Source organism: Lissotriton vulgaris, chromosome 10 (genome assembly GCF_964263255.1).
Source record: "Lissotriton vulgaris chromosome 10, aLisVul1.2, whole genome shotgun sequence".
NCBI classification, from domain to species: Eukaryota; Metazoa; Chordata; class Amphibia; order Caudata; family Salamandridae; genus Lissotriton; species Lissotriton vulgaris.
Window position 1 is genome coordinate 645959173 of NC_141698.1, and position 20785 is coordinate 645979957.

General features: G+C 44.8%; 1 long non-coding RNA gene across 1 annotated transcript; it reads left to right on the forward strand.

The window, feature by feature from the left end:
• Nucleotides 1-630: 630 nt before the first annotated feature.
• Nucleotides 631-2668, forward strand: LOC147688628 (uncharacterized). The gene is made up of 2 exons (XR_015300532.1): nucleotides 631-733; nucleotides 2487-2668. It is a non-coding gene; the product is annotated as an uncharacterized LOC147688628 (long non-coding RNA).
• The last annotated feature ends 18117 nt before the right edge of the window (nucleotides 2669-20785 follow it).

Here is a 20785-nt window from a genome sequence, read left to right on the forward strand (position 1 = left end):
GGACTCTTGATTATGGAAACTCTGTGACAGGCATTTAACTTTGGAAAACATTTGGCCAACTACAGGTTGCTTTTGCTTTGCAGAAAATCCACGCCGGGAAACTCCAGTTGGGGCCCAGCTGCGGAACGCTTTAGGACACTGTGAATTCCAGGTGGAGACAACCCTTCAACAAACACAAATTACAGGTAAGATAAGCGTTTGGATGGGAGGTAGTATAATGGAGTATTAGGAGGAGAGGCGACAGAGTGACAGTGGTACTACTAGTAAACTCCTAGGACTCTTGATTATGGAAACTCTGTGACAGGCATTTAACTTTGGAAAACATTTGGCCAACTACAGGTTGCTTTTGCTTTGCAGAAAATCCACGCCGGGAAACTCCAGTTGGGGCCCAGCTGCGGAACGCTTTAGGACACTGTGAATTCCAGGTGGAGACAACCCTTCAACAAACACAAATTACAGGTAAGATAAGCGTTTGGATGGGAGGTAGTATAATGGAGTATTAGGAGGAGAGGCGAGAGAGTGACAGTGGTACTACTAGTAAACTCCTAGGACTCTTGATTATGGAAACTCTGTGACAGGCATTTAACTTTGGAAAACATTTGGCCAACTACAGGTTGCTTTTGCTTTGCAGAAAATCCACGCCGGGAAACTCCAGTTGGGGCCCAGCTGCGGAACGCTTTAGGACACTGTGAATTCCAGGTGGAGACAACCCTTCAACAAACACAAATTACAGGTAAGATAAGCGTTTGGATGGGAGGTAGTATAATGGAGTATTAGGAGGAGAGGCGAGAGAGTGACAGTGGTACTACTAGTAAACTCCTAGGACTCTTGATTATGGAAACTCTGTGACAGGCATTTAACTTTGGAAAACATTTGGCCAACTACAGGTGAATCAACACGATGACAGTGTTCCGTAAAACAAACTTACTGCAAAACCACCACCCACCAGGCTCAAAAGTAGTAAAAAACAGCTATGCTCAGATAAAGTTTGAAAAAGTATATTTTTATATCCCTAACAAAATAAACTCCCGCAAGACCCTCCCTAACCCCAACAAATAAATAGTCCATCAAAAGTCCCCAAAAACCCCAACTCCCAATTCCCACCCCCCAAAAGTCTCTAAAAAAGGGGCAAGGGACACTCTACGGATGCAGGTTGTTGAATTTGGCCTCCAGGGCATCAAACTTTTCCTGGATGATGGCTTGATCTAAACGGAGGCCCTCCACCAGAGTCTGATACTCCTTCCATCTCTGGACCTCCGCCTCTAGGTTGGACACTCTGCGGAGTGCAAGGCGCAAGCGAGCCTTTACAGTACTGTGAGGAGGTGCAGCCTTTGCTGCTCGGCGGTGGCGTCTTCCAGCACGGCTCCGGTTGGCTGGAGCACTGCGCTTACCGGCAGAACGTGGGGTCACGGAGGAGGATGCAGAAGATGTTACACTGGAGTGCGTGTCGTCCCCCTCCATTTCCACCAGCCGGCGATATTGCGCAACAGTGGCATCCAGCCTCCGTTGCCGGGCAAGTACAGCCCGCATACTCCTGCTCGGTTTCCATGTTTTGGTATTACCAACTATAAGAAGAAAGAAAAACATAATCTGTAACGAATGCTCTTTAAAAATATGATTAACACAAAATGATTCAGCAGGAAGTTGTGTCACAGTACAACTAGCAACTAGCCAGCGCAGTACAAAACTATTGAGGCCAGTATCATGGGCGTCCGCATGGAGGGGCAAGGGGGGGGCGCTTGAATCACCATTTCCCTTCCCACAACTCACTTGTATCCTTGGTTTGGTGCTCTTTCATATGAAAGAGATCTGGCAGAAGTGAGTGACTTTTCCTCTGAGCCGTTAACCACACTAGCAACCGTATCATCTGCACCAGGCCCAGGCGATATGTCTCTATCTCTCTCTCTGTCTCCCTCTGTCTCCCTCTACCTCGCTGTCTCTCTCTCTGTCTCCCTCCCTCACCCTCCCTCTGGCTCCCTCCCTCTCTCTCTCCTTCTGTCTTCCTCTCTCTCTGCCTCTATCTGTCTGTCGGTCCCAGCCTGCTGTAATTACCATATTGTAATTTGTCACTGGTCCAGCACTGGATACACATCATATGCTATCTAAGAGTCAGATAGTACCATGATCCAGCTTACCTGTACTCCACACCACCGCTGCCTGCTTCCTCACAGTCTGATTGTCCACTTGCGCCGCATCCTCCCCAGAGTCGCCCTCAGACTCCGAGTCGATGACGATCACGTCCGAGCTGGCCCCGCCACCAGCTGTTCCACCTAAAAAATATATTTAAGACTGTTAGATTACACCACTCACTAGTATTTGGTCTAGGAATGAAGAAGTTTGAAAACAGAAAAAATAATTGACTGTCTACTCTAGTCTAAAGTAAAAATGTCCCTCCTTCCAGGGAAGGCTGTTGTCTTGCTGCACTTTTTTGTCACAATTGATGAATGCTTGCTTAATTTTAACACACATCTTTTTTCTCTGAACAGACAGACGCTGGACTTCTACGGACAAGAGCAACCAACTAAACCAGGTGAAAGCTCGGCTCGACCACAAGACATGTGTTCCATTACTCATCAACTCAGCACCAAGCACTTTTCCTTTTCCAGCTAACTTTATTTTAATATATGTGTTTACTTTTACTTTTTTTAATAAAGCTTTTAAACTTGAATAGACTCTGTGGTTTTTGGTCCTCCAAGCTAGAGTGACTGAGAGAAAGGTTTTGTAATTTTTGCAAGGAGGAGTCCGTGCCGCTGACACTACCGAGTTTATACTATAGTATACAGTGTGCCAAACACGCCACTCTGAAATATTATTACTCTGGTCTTTGGTGTCCATAGTAAGGTTTGTGGAGAATTGTCCCTGCAACAGTAGTATTATTGATTTAGCTCCTATCTAAACACTGTTTCGAAAATTTAAATTAGGAACGCTTGGACAACAATAGGTCCTCTATATTTAAATGAAAACTTACTGGGGCCAGCAAAGGAGCACTCGCCGCCCTGGCCTGCATCATCCTCCTCCTTTGGAGCCACTGCATCCGCTTTTCTGTCCGCTTGCCCCTGGGCGGACCTGACGTACAACATGAAAGAAAGAACAGAAAAAAATGATGATTGCTGCTTGTCGATGTCCTTGTCAACCAAATCAAACATTTAGAAAGAACAAGAACCAACTATTTTAGCCAAAAAGAGGGCTACAAAGGAAGGACTGCACCTGAGCCTCTACTCAGTCATTTAGGACAATGATGCGTCACTGAAACCCTGCGCCTGCATGAAGCAGGCTTACGGCTTGACGCAGCATTGCTGGAGCTGCGCCATCGTTGCAACGCAACTCCATCAATGAGCCGCCTTTACGGCACCGATGCGTAACGCTTCGGCGACGTTTTGGCACCATGGCGTGCCGCATTGAAAATACGGCGCACCATGGGTGGTGCTGACGTGCCTCACACTTTGCAGGGACGCACAGGTAATGCACTTAGGGGCATACTTACGAGTTCTGGGCTGCACACCTCCAGAGGTGCACCAGAACAAAATGCGTAACTCAAAACTAACCTTGCGTCACGGCAGATGCGCCGCAACTATAGCAATGCTCAGGGATGCCCAATACTCAACATACCGCATCAGTCCTTACGCCTGCTTCAAGCAAGCAGGCATAAAGAATTGACGTAGCAGCGTCGCGGAAGTGCCTGCGTTAAATCTTGTAGATTTCACGCAGGCACTTTTGCGAGGCGCACATCTGCCTGACCGCCACCCCCCCCCCCTCCCCCTGCGTGGCAACGCACCGATTGTGGCGCAGGCCCAGGTCTTAACGTGGCGCATCTCCTTAGAAGCATCACGTTGTACATGACTCGCTGGGATGCGCCACGTTTACGTCGCTGTGCGTCAGGTAAGGCAGCGTAAACGTGGCGCAAGGGGCTTGTAAATCTGCCCCTTTGTGTCTAGCATTACGCAGTTCTGTAAAGTACACTCATACATTACTCAGCCCAATTAAATGAACACAAAATAGAAAACAAATAAGCAGTGGCACCGCCACAGAGAAAGAGAGCAGTGCACCTGAAATGCACAGAAGATTTTGAAATATTAATTTAGCTCTCCTATCAATGTAATCAGCAGCATTATTGTTCTTTGTAAAAAAGTTAAAGCAAACATTTGCAATATTAACACACAGAGCAGGAGAAAAAACAGAGTAGTGAGTGATGAAAAAATTGCTACTACTACTCACCAAGCCCGGGGACCTCCACTCCCAGCAGATCGAGCAGGTCGTGCTCCCGCTCCAGAATATCGGTCCAGCGGTGGGTCACCTGATTATAGGTGCGCTGGACCCCCGTGATCTTAAAAAGGGCCCGGCACACCTGCCCCCACCGCTTCTGACGCTCCTGGCTGTTGGTATAACCGGCAGCAATCCTGCCGCCTGCTGCGATGGTCCTCGGGAGACGGCGCTGCACAAAATAAACGAGTGTGCCCACCTCCTCAGGGCTGAAGATCTCCCTGGGCACCACCATTTCCGCCCTCAAGCGGCCACACGGGAGCCGGGCACGGGCTGCGGTGCCCGGCTTGGGCAGCTTGACAGCTGTCTTCACCATGTTCTGGGCAGGTAAGGAGATAAAATGAAAAAGAATAGGAGTAGAGAAGAAGGAAATAAAAGTTTAAAAAGTACTTGGAAAGTAAACAAAAGTAGCCTAAAACACAAAAATATAGACCTAAAAAACAAGAGGGATAGAAAAAAAGTTTAATAGATCAAAAACAAAATAAAATAAGCAAAGGATGGCAGAGATATACAGAGGATAGAAACACCATGCCCAGACACATAGGAATGAATGAAAAACAAGATGGCGGCCGATCACGTGAGCGTAAGTAGGTTCTCACGCGATTTCTCTCGCGAACTCGTGCAAACTTGTATTCGCAAGGCGCTCATCGCGCGAGACTACACATAGCGGGCGGAAACGGAAAAACGTCACGCAAACAAAATGGCGGCGCCCAGAAACCTTGGGGTAACTCGCACGAGTTCGCGGCTTACACGATCGATTTCGCACGACGCCGCGCCTCGCGAATAGTGCGAAATTACCGAAAAACGAGTTTTGCAAAAGGAAAAGCTATGAGCAGGTGCAAAAGTTCAACCTCATCATTTGTAACCATTCCCTGTAGTGCTTCCTGAAGGGGCCATCCAGAATTCGGTTAGGTTCCTGTTAAAAAAAAATTACATTGCAACAAACAGGAAAAGGAAAGGAAAGGGAGCAGACAAGCAGGTGCCAGCCTTCATTAATGTCAGTTGGGGCAGGGCAGGTGTTGTTGTAATTTAATTATGCAAAACTTAAGGCACTTAGCAGGTGTGCTTTGCTTTGCCACAATAATGTACACTCACTGGTCAACCAGAGGGTGCTGTGATGACACCGAGGGTGGCATGGGTGTGACAGCCAGAGGGTGGCATGGGTAAACCAGAGTGCCAGTGTTGACAGAGGATGGCAGTGCTTTGTTTGCCCCAATAATGTACACTGGTGAACCAGAGGGTGCTGTGATGATACAGAGGGTGACATGGGTGAGCCCGAGGGTGGCATGGGTGAACAAAGAGAGTGCCAGTGGTGACAGAGGGTGGCAGTGATGAAGAAAGGCTTGCAAACAGGCTGGGCACGTAGAAACAACAAGTTCGCAAAACTGGCGACCGGACAAGTAAGTTCGCAATTTGCGAAATTGCACAAAACCCTCGCGAACTTGCAGAAACCCGTGCGAACACCCCAAAAAATAAAATCCGCAAAATCCGCGAGGATTCGCGGATTTTGCGGATTTTCGCAATCCGCAAATCCGCAAATCCGCAAATTCGCGGATTGCGAATCCGCAAAATCCGCCCATGCCTAGTTGAGGGTGGCGGGCCGTATCTCAGTTGGGTAGCTTGGATCCGGTGGGGGCCAGGGGTTCTGGCGCTGGGCACGGTCCAGCGCAGACGCAGCGCGGCCTCCATATGACTCTTTACTAGTCTGAATCAAAAACCCAAGTCCATGTAGTACAGTAAGTTAGTGTACACCTACTGTAAGATCATTTACAGAGTGCAATTGAAGGACAGGGAGAGAGAGAGGAAGGAGACAGAGAGAGAAAAGTGTTTTATTTTCTGTGGTAAGATGTACATCAAGAGAGATATATTTAGACAAATTGAAAAGAAAAAACATTTTCCAACCTTTGTTAATTAACATTCCCTGTCCTAATAACTGTGCAGATGTTTAAGCATACACAACCATGGAAATATAAAGAATTGTACATAACCTTCAGAGTAAGGAGCAAGAATCTGTCACCTCAACCACTAGAAAGAAACAACAATATCTCAACTGGTGTCGTTAAGGAGGACGGTTAGATATGTAAGTCAAAAACTTTACACGAGAGGACAAACCAGGAGACTCTTGGTAGATTTTCAGAATGTGCATACAGCATCATATATTTGAGAACAAGGGAAAAATCACATAAGAAAAATACAGTTATAACAGCACTGTAAGCTAAAATGTGTGAACAACCCGAATTGACCTTGGTGCGGAAATGTGAAAGTGACACATGAAGTGGCGACGCAAGTGATAATTGGCGAATCTACAGCACTCCTTAGCACACATAAGTCACAATGATGTCATATATACAAGTGTTTCCACATTCCTTCTGATACAATCACGAAGAGTAGTTATTTCTGGTACATCAGATTCGTGTTTATTCCCGTTCTCTGGAAACTTTTCATACAGCCGACACGTGTTTCGTCGTAACTGGGAATGTAACCCACGACTTTCTCAAGGCTATTTCCAGATCTGTTGTCTTTCCATCAGTATGCGGTGATAATTCCAACATGCACTTTGTAGTCGCAATGGTGGGTGACCAGATTGCTGTCCTCCCTCCTTCTGATGTAGCAAGTCAACCCTGCCATATAATTTTGTCCTTTGCTGCATAATTAAAGTGGATATAGCTAAAAAACAAATCAATAAAACAGCATTAGACACATGAAGTGTGATATGCTGTTTACACTAGAGCAGAGGACGGATGGGAAGGGAGAGCAGTGAGCGGACGGGAAAGGGAGAGCAAAGAGTGGACTGGAAAGAGAGTGAAAGGGGGAGCGAGAGAGCAAAAAGGAGAGCGAAAGAGCAAAAGGGAGAGCGAGAGAGAAAGAAAAAGAGTGAGAGATAAAGATAGAGAAAAAGATAGAGAAAGAGCGAGCAAGAGTAGCAAGAGAGCGAGCAAGAATGAGCAGAGAGAGAAAGAGTACGGGGAGAGAGAAAGAAAGAGTGGAAAGATAGAAAGTGGGAGGGGGCGAGCCCCTTCAAGATACAATTGCAAACCTGGCGCAGTCTCACAGGTGCTCCCAAGCCCCCCTCTCCACCCTGCTCCTCTCTGCAGCTTTACACTAACTCCATTGCATGTCAACGTGGCTCACAAAGCCCCTGATTTTCTAGTTGAGTAATAATTATAGCGCGTGCCACAGAGAGCTGCATTTCGTAGTGCTGTAAGTAACGGGAGTGCAGTCAGAGCAGCGCTTGTTTGATGACATCGAAGCGCTTCAGATGCCCTGGGAGGCATCATGTAAAAGCGTGTCAGCATGACCTCGTACTGTGGTATAGAGCAGTGTGTGATTTGGGGGGAGTCATTGGGAAGGAGGGGAAATATACAACTATGGGTTTAGGGGTGGAATGTGTCAATCCTATAGCCGGAGGGAGGTTTCAGGGCAGAATGTCTGCAGTCTGTCAGCGGCTCGGCAATGCAGGTTGTTTGTGCCCGAGGCGTCATCCGAAGATACACACTCATCTCGCACTCGGACTCAATAGAGCCTTAATATTCTGAACCTTTATGAATGAAATGTCTAACTGGCCAAGAGATATCCAGGCACGCACACATCACAGCTTCAGGTGCGTTTACCCGCCAAGAAGCTAACGAGCTAGCTGGCAAAAGCGTAAGCTTTTAAAGCACGAGCTAAGTGACACAGACCTGCAGCAAGTAGGGGGTTGGGAGCGCGGCACATGAAAATAATGAACAAGCGTGAGGTAGAGTGGCGCGGCCCTGCGGCCGAGAGCACACATAGCATTTACCTTGCGGGGACCAAGCAGGGACACCATCAGTTTGAAAGTTAATTACAAACAGATGGTTTCAAAGCTCGCTCCAGGAAGGGAATCGCCAAATGTGCACACGTTGCCATTGAAAGCAATGCAATGCGTGCACTTTTTGGCCGAAAAACGGAATAGATTCCTAAAGGTCTGCTTCTATGCAGGGCATGTGCGCTGCGTAGGTGAGACCTAAACAGTACTCCTCCCCAGGAGCAAAGAGGGGGAGCATATTGCAGTATGCAGCATTTGCAGCATAAGTGTGCGTAGAGGTAAGCCTGGTACAAATTATGGTAGTGGAGGCCAAATGACCCATTTGAAAAAACACCACACAATCAAGTGAGAGGAACACCTTAAAGAAATTGCTGAAGGTGGTCGTGGTGGTGAAGAGAGCCAGGGAACATCATCTACAAGTCCAATCATGGTGGAAGGTGATGATGCGGAAGAAGAGGGTGACATCTTCTGGCAAAGCAGCCCCGTTCCCAGCAGTGCACCAGCAGATTTCCTCACATCTGCAACTTTACAATGTCCCAAGATTTGTAGTAAGTTGGAGACGCCGCAGCATACAGTGACTGCCCCATCATGATGCACATTGATTCTACCACCTCCATCTACTTCTCGAAAGACGCCTGTATCAGTGGCCGTAGAAAATATGAAAATCCAGGCTACTATTACAGGCCTGTTTTTGGCAGGAGGGGCCCTATGATTGGAACCACCCAGCTGCAAATTTGGAACAATGGGATGCCGTCAAAATGTTTAGTTCTGGACTTTGTCCCTTTTCCTTTGGTGGAAGAAGTGGGATTCTTAGAATTTGTGGCAGCCATCTACCCAAAATGGAGGTACCAACCAGGTGTGCTGCAGCAAAGTGTTGTTCACACCACCCACCTGATGACAGACATGTGTACTAGTTGTCAGGCCACCGATTACAGGTGAATTACTGCACACTGGATCTCTTTTGTGTGGTAAAGAAAATGGTATCTGCCCTGGCCCTAATCAAAGTTTTAGGATCATTCAGCGGCCTGTAACAGTGCCCATGTCCACCATGGAGAAATCACATACAGCTGTAAAGATCTTGGAGGAATTTAACACAAAGTGTATGAATGGCTGTGATTCAGATGTTTCAGAATTGGATTTCTTGCCACAGACAATTGCAGTAACATAGTCAAGGTCATGTCAGGCTGGAGCTATTTCAGGGTTCTGTGTTTGGCCTCTTGCATCAACCTGGTGGTGCAAGACTTCCTTAAAAAAAAGACATAGTTAGCACCATACTAACAACCTGCAGAAGAATCAGCACTCAATTTAGCCATTCTTTTAAAGCCTGGCAGAAGTTGCAGATTATTCAGCAGAATAATAGAGCAGCACCTAAAGCCCTCACACAGGAGGTGCCAAAACATTAGAACTCAACCATTTACATGTTGCAACGTCTGTTTTAGCAGTATAAAGAGGAGGGGATGCAGTTAGGAAAGCTATGACCATGGGTGCGGATAAATGGGGTCTAGTTAAAAGCCTGACACAGATGCTTTTCCCTTTTGAGGTTTTCACATACAAAGTTAGCATGGAGGACAATATGATGGGTCAATTTATCCTGTTGTTGCATCTCCTACAAGACCAGATAAAGAAGGTGTCTGAAAGCTTCGCCCCCACAGGTGTGGATGAAAAAACAGAAGCTCATGCCTTGGTTGAGACCTTAATCCTTCACTTGGCTTGTAATACAAGGCTGCAACATGACATCATCACACTACTTGATACATGATACAAACTAATTCTGCTCACTTTCATTCTTTTTTCTGGAGGGGATGTTTTAAAGAACAAGAGGTGGATTGTAGATCAAGCTGGAGACTTGAAAGAAGTACAGCTGGAACTTCGAGTCCCACCCCACAGTTCTGGGCTGCCACCTTCAACTTCTGGAGACTGCAGTCTTGTCTCATGGCAGCCAACAACACCATCAACCAGAACACCGACAACAATAGCAACAGAAGCACTGGACCCAACCTCTGCATTGTATTTGTTTCAATTGGCAGGGCTCAAGTCCAGTGCAGAGGCAAAGGCAAAACAGGTTGAGCAATTGGCAGCACCAATGACCAGCCACAGTATGTTCCAGGAGTATCTGGATGATCCATAAGAGGTTTATGTAGACCAAAATCCATTGATCCATTGCACCAATGGCCAGAGCTCAGCAGGCTGGCAATAAAGTATTTGGCTTCTCCTATCACCAGTTAGTCTGTTGAACATGTTCTCGGTGCAGCTAGTGTGGTTGTTACAGTGAGAAGGACCAGTCTCTTACCTCAGAATGTGCAGCGATTGACTTTGATCAAAATGAACCACCATTTTATACAACACAATTACACCATTCCTGAAACAGCAGCAGAGGAGGAGGAGGAAGTTGATTGGTTAGAAATGTAATTAACTGTGTTAGCTGACCAACTTCTGGGTGAATCACCTCTGTTTGAGGGGAACATTCTTCTTCCCAGACTAAGTATGCCACTGCAGAACTGTTTTATCATTTCTCATTGAACTTAGTTCTATCTATGCAACAACAACAAAATAGATAGTGGAACATTATTTTTGTGTCAGATTTAAGATGCTCCACTGTTTTTTAGTCACATATGGTGATGGATTGCAGTTGGACCAGTGTACATTCAAGAAGCCTCCACAATTCTCTTATGACATTGGGGACAATGACTGCCCCCATTGCATGCCTATTGCCTCTCATTTTCAATATCTATAAGACTGCCTGCCAATACCAAATACCAATGTTTTTCCTGCATCAAAGATGAATACCTAAACATAAACTACCCATGCTTGGATTGAAAGAGGTAACTTAAGCTATGACAACGGTGAGTGACTTATTGTGTGAGTGGTGCTGATGATAGATGATTAACGTGGTGACAGACAGTGAGGGAGGATTTTGACCTGTAATGTAGAACTTGCCTAAGATGATTGATTTGCAATTCATGGGGCCTGAGTGATGGGCAATCTTTTTTCCCTGGACTTGATTGGCGTTCACAAATGTATGTAGTGAACATGATTTTACCTGTATGGTCCACTCTTATGATCCTTCTGGGTTTTTTCATCATCTAGGATGGCTGCCCCAAACTATTGTTTGATTTAGAAGACTGTCAAATTCCAATCTCTTTCTTGCATTAAATAGGAGATAGTGTACCTACCACTGTGCTTGGATTGGAACAGGTAACCATTGCACCAATAAGTGATGAGAGTGTTAAGTGACTGTGAGTAATGATTGATGTGAAGGCTCACAGTAAAGGAGGGTGTGTTGAACTGTAAAACTAGATATTTCTTAAGATGAATATTGTTTTGCAATGTTTGGGACGTGAGTGATTGGCGGTCATTTCTTTCATTGGATGTGGTCAGCGCTTTCACACTTAACCAGATTTCATTGCATGGTCCTCCCCTTTGTTCCGGTTCTACAGAGACTAGAATAGTCACTTTAGTTAACAAACAGAAACCTATGCAAAATACTCCAATTCTGTGTTTCTTCTTATTCTTCCATAGCAGTGCACTGCATGTTTATCTTACTTGGGTCATGATGATGATTGGTCTGAGACGGAGCTACATGGAATCACTCAGGAGGAGCTGCAGGACCTCCTCATCCACAGCTATAACCAAGACATTATCATCTTCAGTTCAAAAGTAAACCAAGATTCTAAGGCCTAGTACTCAGCTATGTGGAATAGAGAGAGGTGGGTTGGTGAAATGCTGCTGTGTGTGTGTGTGCGCATGTGTGCGTGCATGTGTGTGTGTTTGAAATGCTGCTCTGTGTGTGTGTTAGACTTGTTATACCTGTTGCAAAAGTGAAACTCCCCCCTCTCAATGTATTTTGCTCTTCCTCTGAGTCTTCTTGATACACTCCTCTTGAAGATTCCCTTCCTTCTGTCTTTCTCCTTGACTCTAAAATAGAGTTTTTCTTTTACAGTCCACAGGCTTTCTTCCAGTCTCCTTTATGAACAAAAGGTGAAAGTTGAGCTCAACAACACTCCTGCTTACCTACTGGACCGATCCAGACAGGCACCAAAGAGTGGACATTTCCAGGGAGAATGCAGATGCACCCCCTAATTTGCAATACAGTGTAATTGTTCTTGTAACTATCATATTTGGAGAACTGGGTGGGAGAGTTCACTCCCCAACCTAGAAGATAGAACATTTAGATAACTGATAACTTGGGCATAAGGATGGTTTGCAATATATTTATCTGTACTCTGTCATACTCATACTTTTATTTCCTTCCACAGCAGACAGATTTTAAAGGATGTGCTGCTGCTCAGTGCCCAGATGAATGCTGTCCTTGTGTAGTGTTTATCTTTGTCAAACCTTTCCCAAAAGTCCCCTTCCCATCCAGTCATCAAACCCCTAACCCCTAAAGTGGAGAAGTGTGGCTCACTGGTTAGAGGAGGCAGACCTGGAAGCAGAGGTCAGCCTGGGACCAGGGTTCAATTCCCGGCTCGGCAAGGTCTTGAGTCCTAAAATGTCCAGTGCCGATATACACTGGCTAGAAAATACAGTGTTCAAGCACGAAGTATCACCCACATTGACCAATTATCACCATGCGGAAATATTTGGATTGAGATCATAACCCTGAGCAATCTCATAACATTAAACGCCATCCGTCTGCCAACATTACTGTCTAATTCTAAAATACGACAGAAGAGAACACACCACCTTAACCTCTCCGCTAGACAGTGGCCAACAACCACAGTTCGTGCAGGCATTAACACTTGCCTTGGTAAATAATCATGTTGACACTGAGATCACATCTCAGTAATAATTACAAACTCGACACCACCGTCTAAAATACGAGAGAGTTAAATATATCTCTCTACCGTGCCGTGGGACAGTGGCTAGTTATCACAATGTCTGTGCACAATATAGCATCGGCTAATTATCACGATGCCGATAATTTCACGTCGAGATCGCATGACATTAAATTGATATAGCACTCTTTACCACCATTGATTCAACAGTAATAAGAAATATACATCACTATAACAACGGAAGCACGGACCAATAGAATGGCCACAATTCTATCCCCGCCTTTAACTAAGACCCGGAAACAGTAGCGAGTGTTTCCGGTTCGATCAGAGCAGCGTCCACAATAGACGCCAGGCGAGGACACAACAGGTAGCGGAAAAGGAGAAACGAAGGCCTGCATAACCGCAAGTATAATCATGATACACTATGTTAACGGAGATCTATTTCTCCGCAGTCCCCCTCAAGCTCGATTGTCCGACTGGAGCGCCAAAACCTGACGCGCTAGGTAAAATACTCACGGAGACGTTCTGGTTTACACAAGTTGCCAGTATCACTCGAGAAACATTACTACCCGGCCCCCGCACAACCACCTGTTACTAAACGATCAATTTCACTGCATAACTTCACACGATCGTAAATAACCAGGCTTTTTTGAGTTTCACGATCACTTACCTATTAAGACCGGACCATGCCTAGAACCATCTGGCACAATTGAATACATGATTAACCCTTGCATGCACCACCAACTACGAGCATGTCATAGTCCTATAAATTAGTTTGGAGTGTCGAAGAGAGCGTTGACGCTGTCATGATTGTTAACCGGTCAATGAAGAATTGCCATTTTTAGTTGTTTATAATTCTATCAATGATAGATATATGAAGCAGATTTCTGCTTGGTGTATGTCCCCCGTATCCCCTCCCCCTTGTCTGTTGCAAAACAATTGTGTTTGTCTTTTGCAGGTACATTGAGACCTCCTATAACAGAGAAACAGGTCAATGTTCCTATTTCTTTCACTTTTTTGAGCACCACATTTATCTCATTTACATAATTTTCCTCACGTTATTCACTTAACGGTCCTGATGAATGCCGATAAGTCCTAATCCAGGCATCCAAGGCAGAAACATGTCGACCATTTTTTAAACTTCCCTTTTATGATCTTAACACTCTGAGTGCACCTTACACTCATAACCAAGTCCATGGATGCACTCATTTAAGAGTTACCAGACCCAAAAATCAGACTAATAAAGCTATACACTGAACTTTCAGGTCTTTTTAATATTCTTATCTCTGGCTCACTACTGCCTCAACCGTGGGTAAATACCTCCGGGTGGAGGTTGCATAAACAAAATTGACCTAATGATTATGCACACACGTGATCTAAAGGCGGAGAATCAAGATATACCGCTTTGAATACCAACACCCATATCACGTGCATGAGGGTCTTTTATATTGGGACATCTCCTCCATTTCTTCCTGCATACCTAAGGTTGTGAAGGACAAGTGATCCATTCCCACTTTTTGATTATTATATGTAACCTTTGGAAACTGAATGGATCAATATTCCATCTCCCTCCACATTTGATGAAAATACTCCTGGGCACCCCCATGGTGCAGACCAGGCATTCCTCGCGTTGTGGGGGCCGTTGTGGAGACTAAGCAAGCTTTTGCCCAGAGTTGCAGCGTGGGACCCATGATCAGAATAGGCACTGAAGCGAGAATATCCGGTCAGGGGAATTAATGAGCCCGAGACCCGCCGGGGCAGGAATTGAACCCTGGTCCCTGGCCAGAGCTCTGCATCGAGTTCTGCCTACTCTAACCATTGAGTCACACAGGGAAGGGAAGGGAAGGGAAGGGAAGGGAAGGGAAGGGAAGGGAAGGGAAGGGAAGGGAAGGGAAGGGAAGGGAAGGGAAGGGAAGGGAAGGGAAGGGAAGGGAAGGGAAGGGAAGGGAAGGGAAGGGAAGGGAAGGGAAGGGAAGGGAAGGGAAGGGAAGGGAAGGGAAGGGAAAGGAAAGGAAAGGAAAGGAAAGGAAAGGAAAGGAAAGGAAAGGAAAGGGAAGGAAAGGAAAGGAAAGGAAAGGAAAGGAAAGGAAAGGAAAGGAAAGGAAAGGAAAGGAAAGGAAAGGAAAGGAAAGGAAAGGAAAGGAATGAAGAAATAAGGAAGTAAGGGAAAATAAACAAAATACAAAATGTCACAAAAAACGCAAAACCATTTCCAAAAAACTCAATACACACAAACACAAAGACACACGCTAATATAACAAATAAATATGAGGGTAGATACATTTTAAAGGAGGAGGAGTATAGTGATTACAGAGATTAAGCAGAATAACAGAGAGCAGAAAAACAAGATTGCTGCACCAATGCGGACCGCTTGGTGCAGTTTGCGTGAGTTTTAGAATGCGAGAATGCACTTGAGAACTGCATGGATCCATTTATGTGCTCTTTGAAGTGCGGGGACGCACTTTGCATTCACAACACAACATGATCGGGCGTGCCAGCAAACTCCACCTCCTAGTGGAACTCCGCATAGCACTCCTGAGTTTTTCTGCGCCTCCAAACAGTTCAGCATAGCAGAATTTCGCGAACTCCACCCAGGCATAACAAACCCTCAAAGTCACTAAATTAACCTGAGCTCAACTACCAGTAGCTTTGGCACAGGCATAAATTGGGGAAATGTGTAAATTTCAATTGTAAAAACACTAACAATCCCGAAGTATATTAGCAAAATAGAGTACAATTTAAAAACCGAAATGACATCCAAATGACAGAAATCCAATAAGGAGAAACAGAGATATAAATTATTAAAGTTTTAAGTAGGAATTGTGCCAAGAAGCATAAAATATCAATGATGTACAATAATTGCTACACAACAGGACCTAGATGCAATTTGACGCAGACTGCGATGGAGGGCAAGTCAGATACACTAATCAGGTCCTGATCAAAAATTTTACTCTCTGACTTTAATCCTGTAAGTACCAATCCTAGAGAGGAGTACACTTTTAAAGCCTGCAGAGCACTAAGAGTCTCACAGGGTGTCAGATAGGCAGAGGCCAAACAGCAGTCCAGCTCCACTTGTCACTGGTCAACCAGGCAGTTGCAGGAAAAGCCCCTTTTAGCTTTTCGTGTCTCTATAGCTTTCACAGGAGTGTAGTCTTGTGAACCTTGGTGCTCCACTTCTTTGTTAGATACAAGAGGAAGAGAAGGTCAATATATCTAGGCTCTTCTCAGGTCTCAAACAGCAGTTTCAGTCTTCTTCTGGTCTTCCACAGGTCTTAGAGTGTTCTGAAATGGGTTCCTGGGGATACCACATTTATGAGTGGCACACGCCAGTGATGGGAATACTCTAGGGCGCATACTAACTTATGAGGTCAATGCCTTTGGCCCTAGCCCTATCCACTTTTGGCCTTTTCAAGATACCAGAAGTCTTAGGTCACACTAAACTTGGGCTCTGCAGGCTAGCTGTGTATGGGGGTATACTGTGGTGATCCCAGTGTTCTCCCACATCTAACAGTCAAAACATGTTTGGGGCAATCACTGCACCTCCAGTAAACCCAGAGACAAAACATGAACAACACGCCCAGAAACTAGATGAAATTCAATGCTGCATGACTGAAATTGTCCAATGGATTAAGACCACCTGTCTAAAGCTGAAAACCAGCAAGAGAAATTATGATCTTTGTGAAGAACACGTCACGTGATGGCCAATAAAGCGAGGACTGACACCCAACCAGATTAAGAATCTTGGGATCATCATCAACAGCAAACTCAACATGTCTTTCCCAGTCAGTGCTACCACAGTCTCATGCTTCCATATCCTGAAGATGCTGAGTAACATTTTCAAATTGCTTCCAATCAGAACCCAAAAAACTGTCAAGCATTCCCTGGTCACAAGCAAGCTTGGCTATGGGAACACTCTCCATACAGAAGGCTGCAGACCATTCAGAATCAGCATCCAGAATCACTCTCAACCTTCCACACCACCCTCACATCACACCACGCCTGAAGATCAACTGGCTCCCTCATTCATAAACAAAAGCACAATTCAAACTCCTCACCCACACTTTCAAGACAATATATACCACTGGCCCAGCATACCTCAACAATTGCATCTGTTTGCACAAACCTCCCAGACATCTCTGCTCATCCAGACTCTGACTAGCAAAAATCTCACAAATTCTGAAAACTAGATTTGGGAGGCGACCCTTTTCCCACATCGCTCCTAAATCACAGAACTACCTGCCACCACACAAAAGAAGATCCTTTTCATTTCTAGAATCCCGCAAGAAGCTGAGAATCTTGCTTTTTGAGAAGTCCAGCAAGGATCTGGGCGTGCCTTGTTTCATACCTGCTCAATGCCAGAATACCCTCCCATGTGATAGTGCGCTCTACAATTTGGCATAACATAATATAACAAATCCAGAACAAAGCAGGGGTTTTTAGCAACCAGCCAGTGGATACACAAGAGTTGGCATCCTGTTTCTGGCCATTGAAGTTTGCCCGAAGTGTTATATGTTAAACACACGCAGGCCTATCAAGTAGGATTTGACATTCGAGCAGGATTTGAAATTAAAATGTAAAAAAGAGGCTAACAGTGATCAGAGGCTACCTAGCTGGAGATAGTGGGGGGGAGGACAAATTAAGGGTCTGCCCAGGTAATAGCTAACTTTTTCCTGTGATAGGGGAGGCCAGTGCACCCTAACACTTATATGCCAATTCACGGCAAACATGTCAAGCAGAATTCAACATTCACTGTATTGTCAAAAGGATACCCACAGCCCAGTTCTAAATGTTCTGTCAAGCCATGTCTTCCCTGGACCGGAATCAAGCATCGTAGGACCGGTTTCTGGCTATCAGCCATCTTCAGCCAGGATAGCTGGAGTCAATTTATTAGGCAGTGCAAGTATTTCAGTACTTCATTTGCAAAGACATAAGTGCCAAATTAAGCACTGAGTCTTCACAAAATGTGGCATAAACGTGACTTACCATGCTCAGCCTACTCGTTTTTCTCTTTTTCGTGTATTTCCATCACAGAATAGATTTAAAGGGTGTCACAAAATAATTGCATTTGCTAATGTATTTGTGAGCCGATAGGTCAAGCGGTGGTAAAGATAACTGGGGCAATAAACATTTCTTTCAAGACGAATTTGATGTTTTTTTAAGCTACTAATTTGACAACTGGTGATCATATTAAGCCCAGTGTAAGGTGCAGGGTCTGACTGAAGGCCATATTCAACACAGATTGAGTACATGGCATAGGGTATAGAGATAATAGAGTATAGAATACAAGACAATGAATTTCACTGAACAAACACAGTTAAACGTTAGCTAAGGTTCAGTGAACGCAGAATTACATTGAAAACGCCCTGGAATGCAACAGCCATGATGTGCAAAAGACGCAAATTATAATAAAGAAAATTGGTTATATTTTGTGTCAGTTGCCCATGCATGTCCTATTGACCCAATACGAGAACCATTATATATGTTCTTTTTTCAAAAGAATGTAGTTGTTGACTGAATGTTCGCTTTTCACTAATATCTTCAAAAGGCCAACATTTCTCTCAAAAGTTTTGATGTTCTAATCCGTCCTTGCAACATAAATGCCATGCGTGCCTGTATTATTTTTCTTTCAGTTCTTGGAAATTGAAAGGAGTCTGCGCAGTTGGCAGACAATATAAAACACGCAGTAGAATTCAAAACTAATTATGGTTTTGCGTCTTAGCCTTTTATGCACAGTTCAACACTCGGTGAGCAGATTTAATTATGAATGTTTTCCATTACAAAAAGGTACTGTTCACTAATAATTCAGGAAACCAAAGAAATTGTCTTTTCAAGCCATTTTTCAAAACTGTATTGACCTACCTTCATGGCTTTTCTTCATTTGTAAGACAATTATGAAGGGCAATGTGAACAAATATATTGTATCACATATTGAAGAATTTGCATTACAAAGAAAACATTGTATGGCCTTTCAGCATGCATACAAGAAATGCAGACCATAGTCACAGAATTTAACAGACTACTTTCTCTTCAAATGCGCGTGAAGCAGCGAAGAGCAGATAACACAGGCAGAAAGTCCCACATACAAACATAACAACAATACTTTACAAGTGGGTGAATCATTGTGACTAAGGGCCAGATGTAGGTAGCCCTTTACCGATCGGAATCGGCCGAAAATACCGATTTTCGGCCGTTTCCGATCGGTAAAGGGCTATGGAGATGTAGGTGCACATATTCGGTAATTTTACCGAATCGGTATTATTACCGAATCGGTAAATTTACCGAATCGGTAATGTTTACCGATTTGGTAATATTACCGAAAATGCTAAATTGGAATGTGGGTAGCCAACTTTCCATTGGCACATGGCTTTCAGAATCGGTATTTTACCATGGAATACAAATCCATGGTAAAATACCGATTCCTGTGTACATGCACATCTGTGCATGTACACATGTGCCATGTGACAGACAGGCGTGCCCTTAGGGCATGTCTGTGTGCCACATTGCACACATGCCCGTTTTGGGGGTACTAGAGGGTGTCAAAGTGACACCCCCTGCACCCTTGACAAACTCGGTATTTACCGAATCGGTAAATACCGAATCGGTATTTGCATTGAATCCTATGGGCTTCAAGGCCCATAGGATTCAATAGCAAATACCGATTCGGTATTTACCGAATCGGTAAATACCGAGTTTTAAGGTATCGGTAAAAAATACAGATGTTGGTACCTACATCCCATTTACCGATTTTGAAATACCGAATCGGTAAAATTCGGTATTTCAAAATCGGTAAATGTGATTTACCTACATCTGGCCCTAAATCACTACTTTTATGTTGAATACACGTTTGCATTTGCTTATAGGGCTGATGAAAAAATAAATCATTCAGGATTGTCTTTTACACTGGGTCTTTAGCTTTAATTAATTTATGCACAAAGCGTGTTTTGTTTTTGTTACCATGTGCCTATATGGACCACAACCTTTTTGCTTTTCCTTAGGTCTTATCTTGTGCTGGGATCAGAGGAACGTTATAGCTAGGCTTAGATTTTACACATACACAAAGCCATATAAATTAAGCAGTTAAAGTTATCTGAGTGAACTGTAACTTGCACTGCTTATGACCTCACATATTACATCACTCATGACATGATCAGTGACATCACTGATGACATAACTGATGGGATCTCATATGGCCCTATCCCCCAGGTTCATGTCTTACAAAATAAAAGTGGGGAGGGGGGCATGCGGTACCCCTCCCATGCAGATTTTGACCCCAGGGCCTGGCTGCCTTACTAATTGGGAGAGAGGCAGTATCCCCCAGGGTATGGTCTTACAAATGAAGTGGGAGGGGACATGCACCCCCTACTCAGTCTGCATTTGGCCCTGGGGACCCCTTCCCCAGGGCCCAGCCATGCATTCAGTGGCAAGGGGGGCTACAAAGTCCCCCCCCCCTGGAGCCATTAATGGCCCCTGGACCTCATCCCCCAGCCGGCTCCTGCTATTTCCTGGAGTGCCCACCCCGGAACATAGCGGTTTCCTTTTCTGGTCTGCATGAGCAGGGAAGCTTGTGTTTGTTCCTGCTTGGAAGGATCAATTTCAATACTTTTTAGCTGCTCTCTGTGGGCATGAGCAATGCCAGCTTCAGCTGGATGCAGGGAGCCGCCTGGGGCTGCAAGTGCCTTGGGGCTCCCCCGCTGCACCCAACAAAGAGATGTAGGGTGCCCATTTAATTATTTATTTAATTATTGTCAAGGACTTTGAGGATGGGATCCATGGGTATGAAATATCTCCAGTGCCCTTGTGTGTGTTTTCTTTTGGCAATGTGTTTGAAGAATAGTGCACAGTTTTATAGTAGTGCCCTCCTTACCCCCTCTACCTACAGAGAACCCCGTTGCCCCTTGAATCCAATCAAATTATTAGAGTGCTAATTAAAGACTGGTATGCTCTTAGATTTTTGATTTGTATT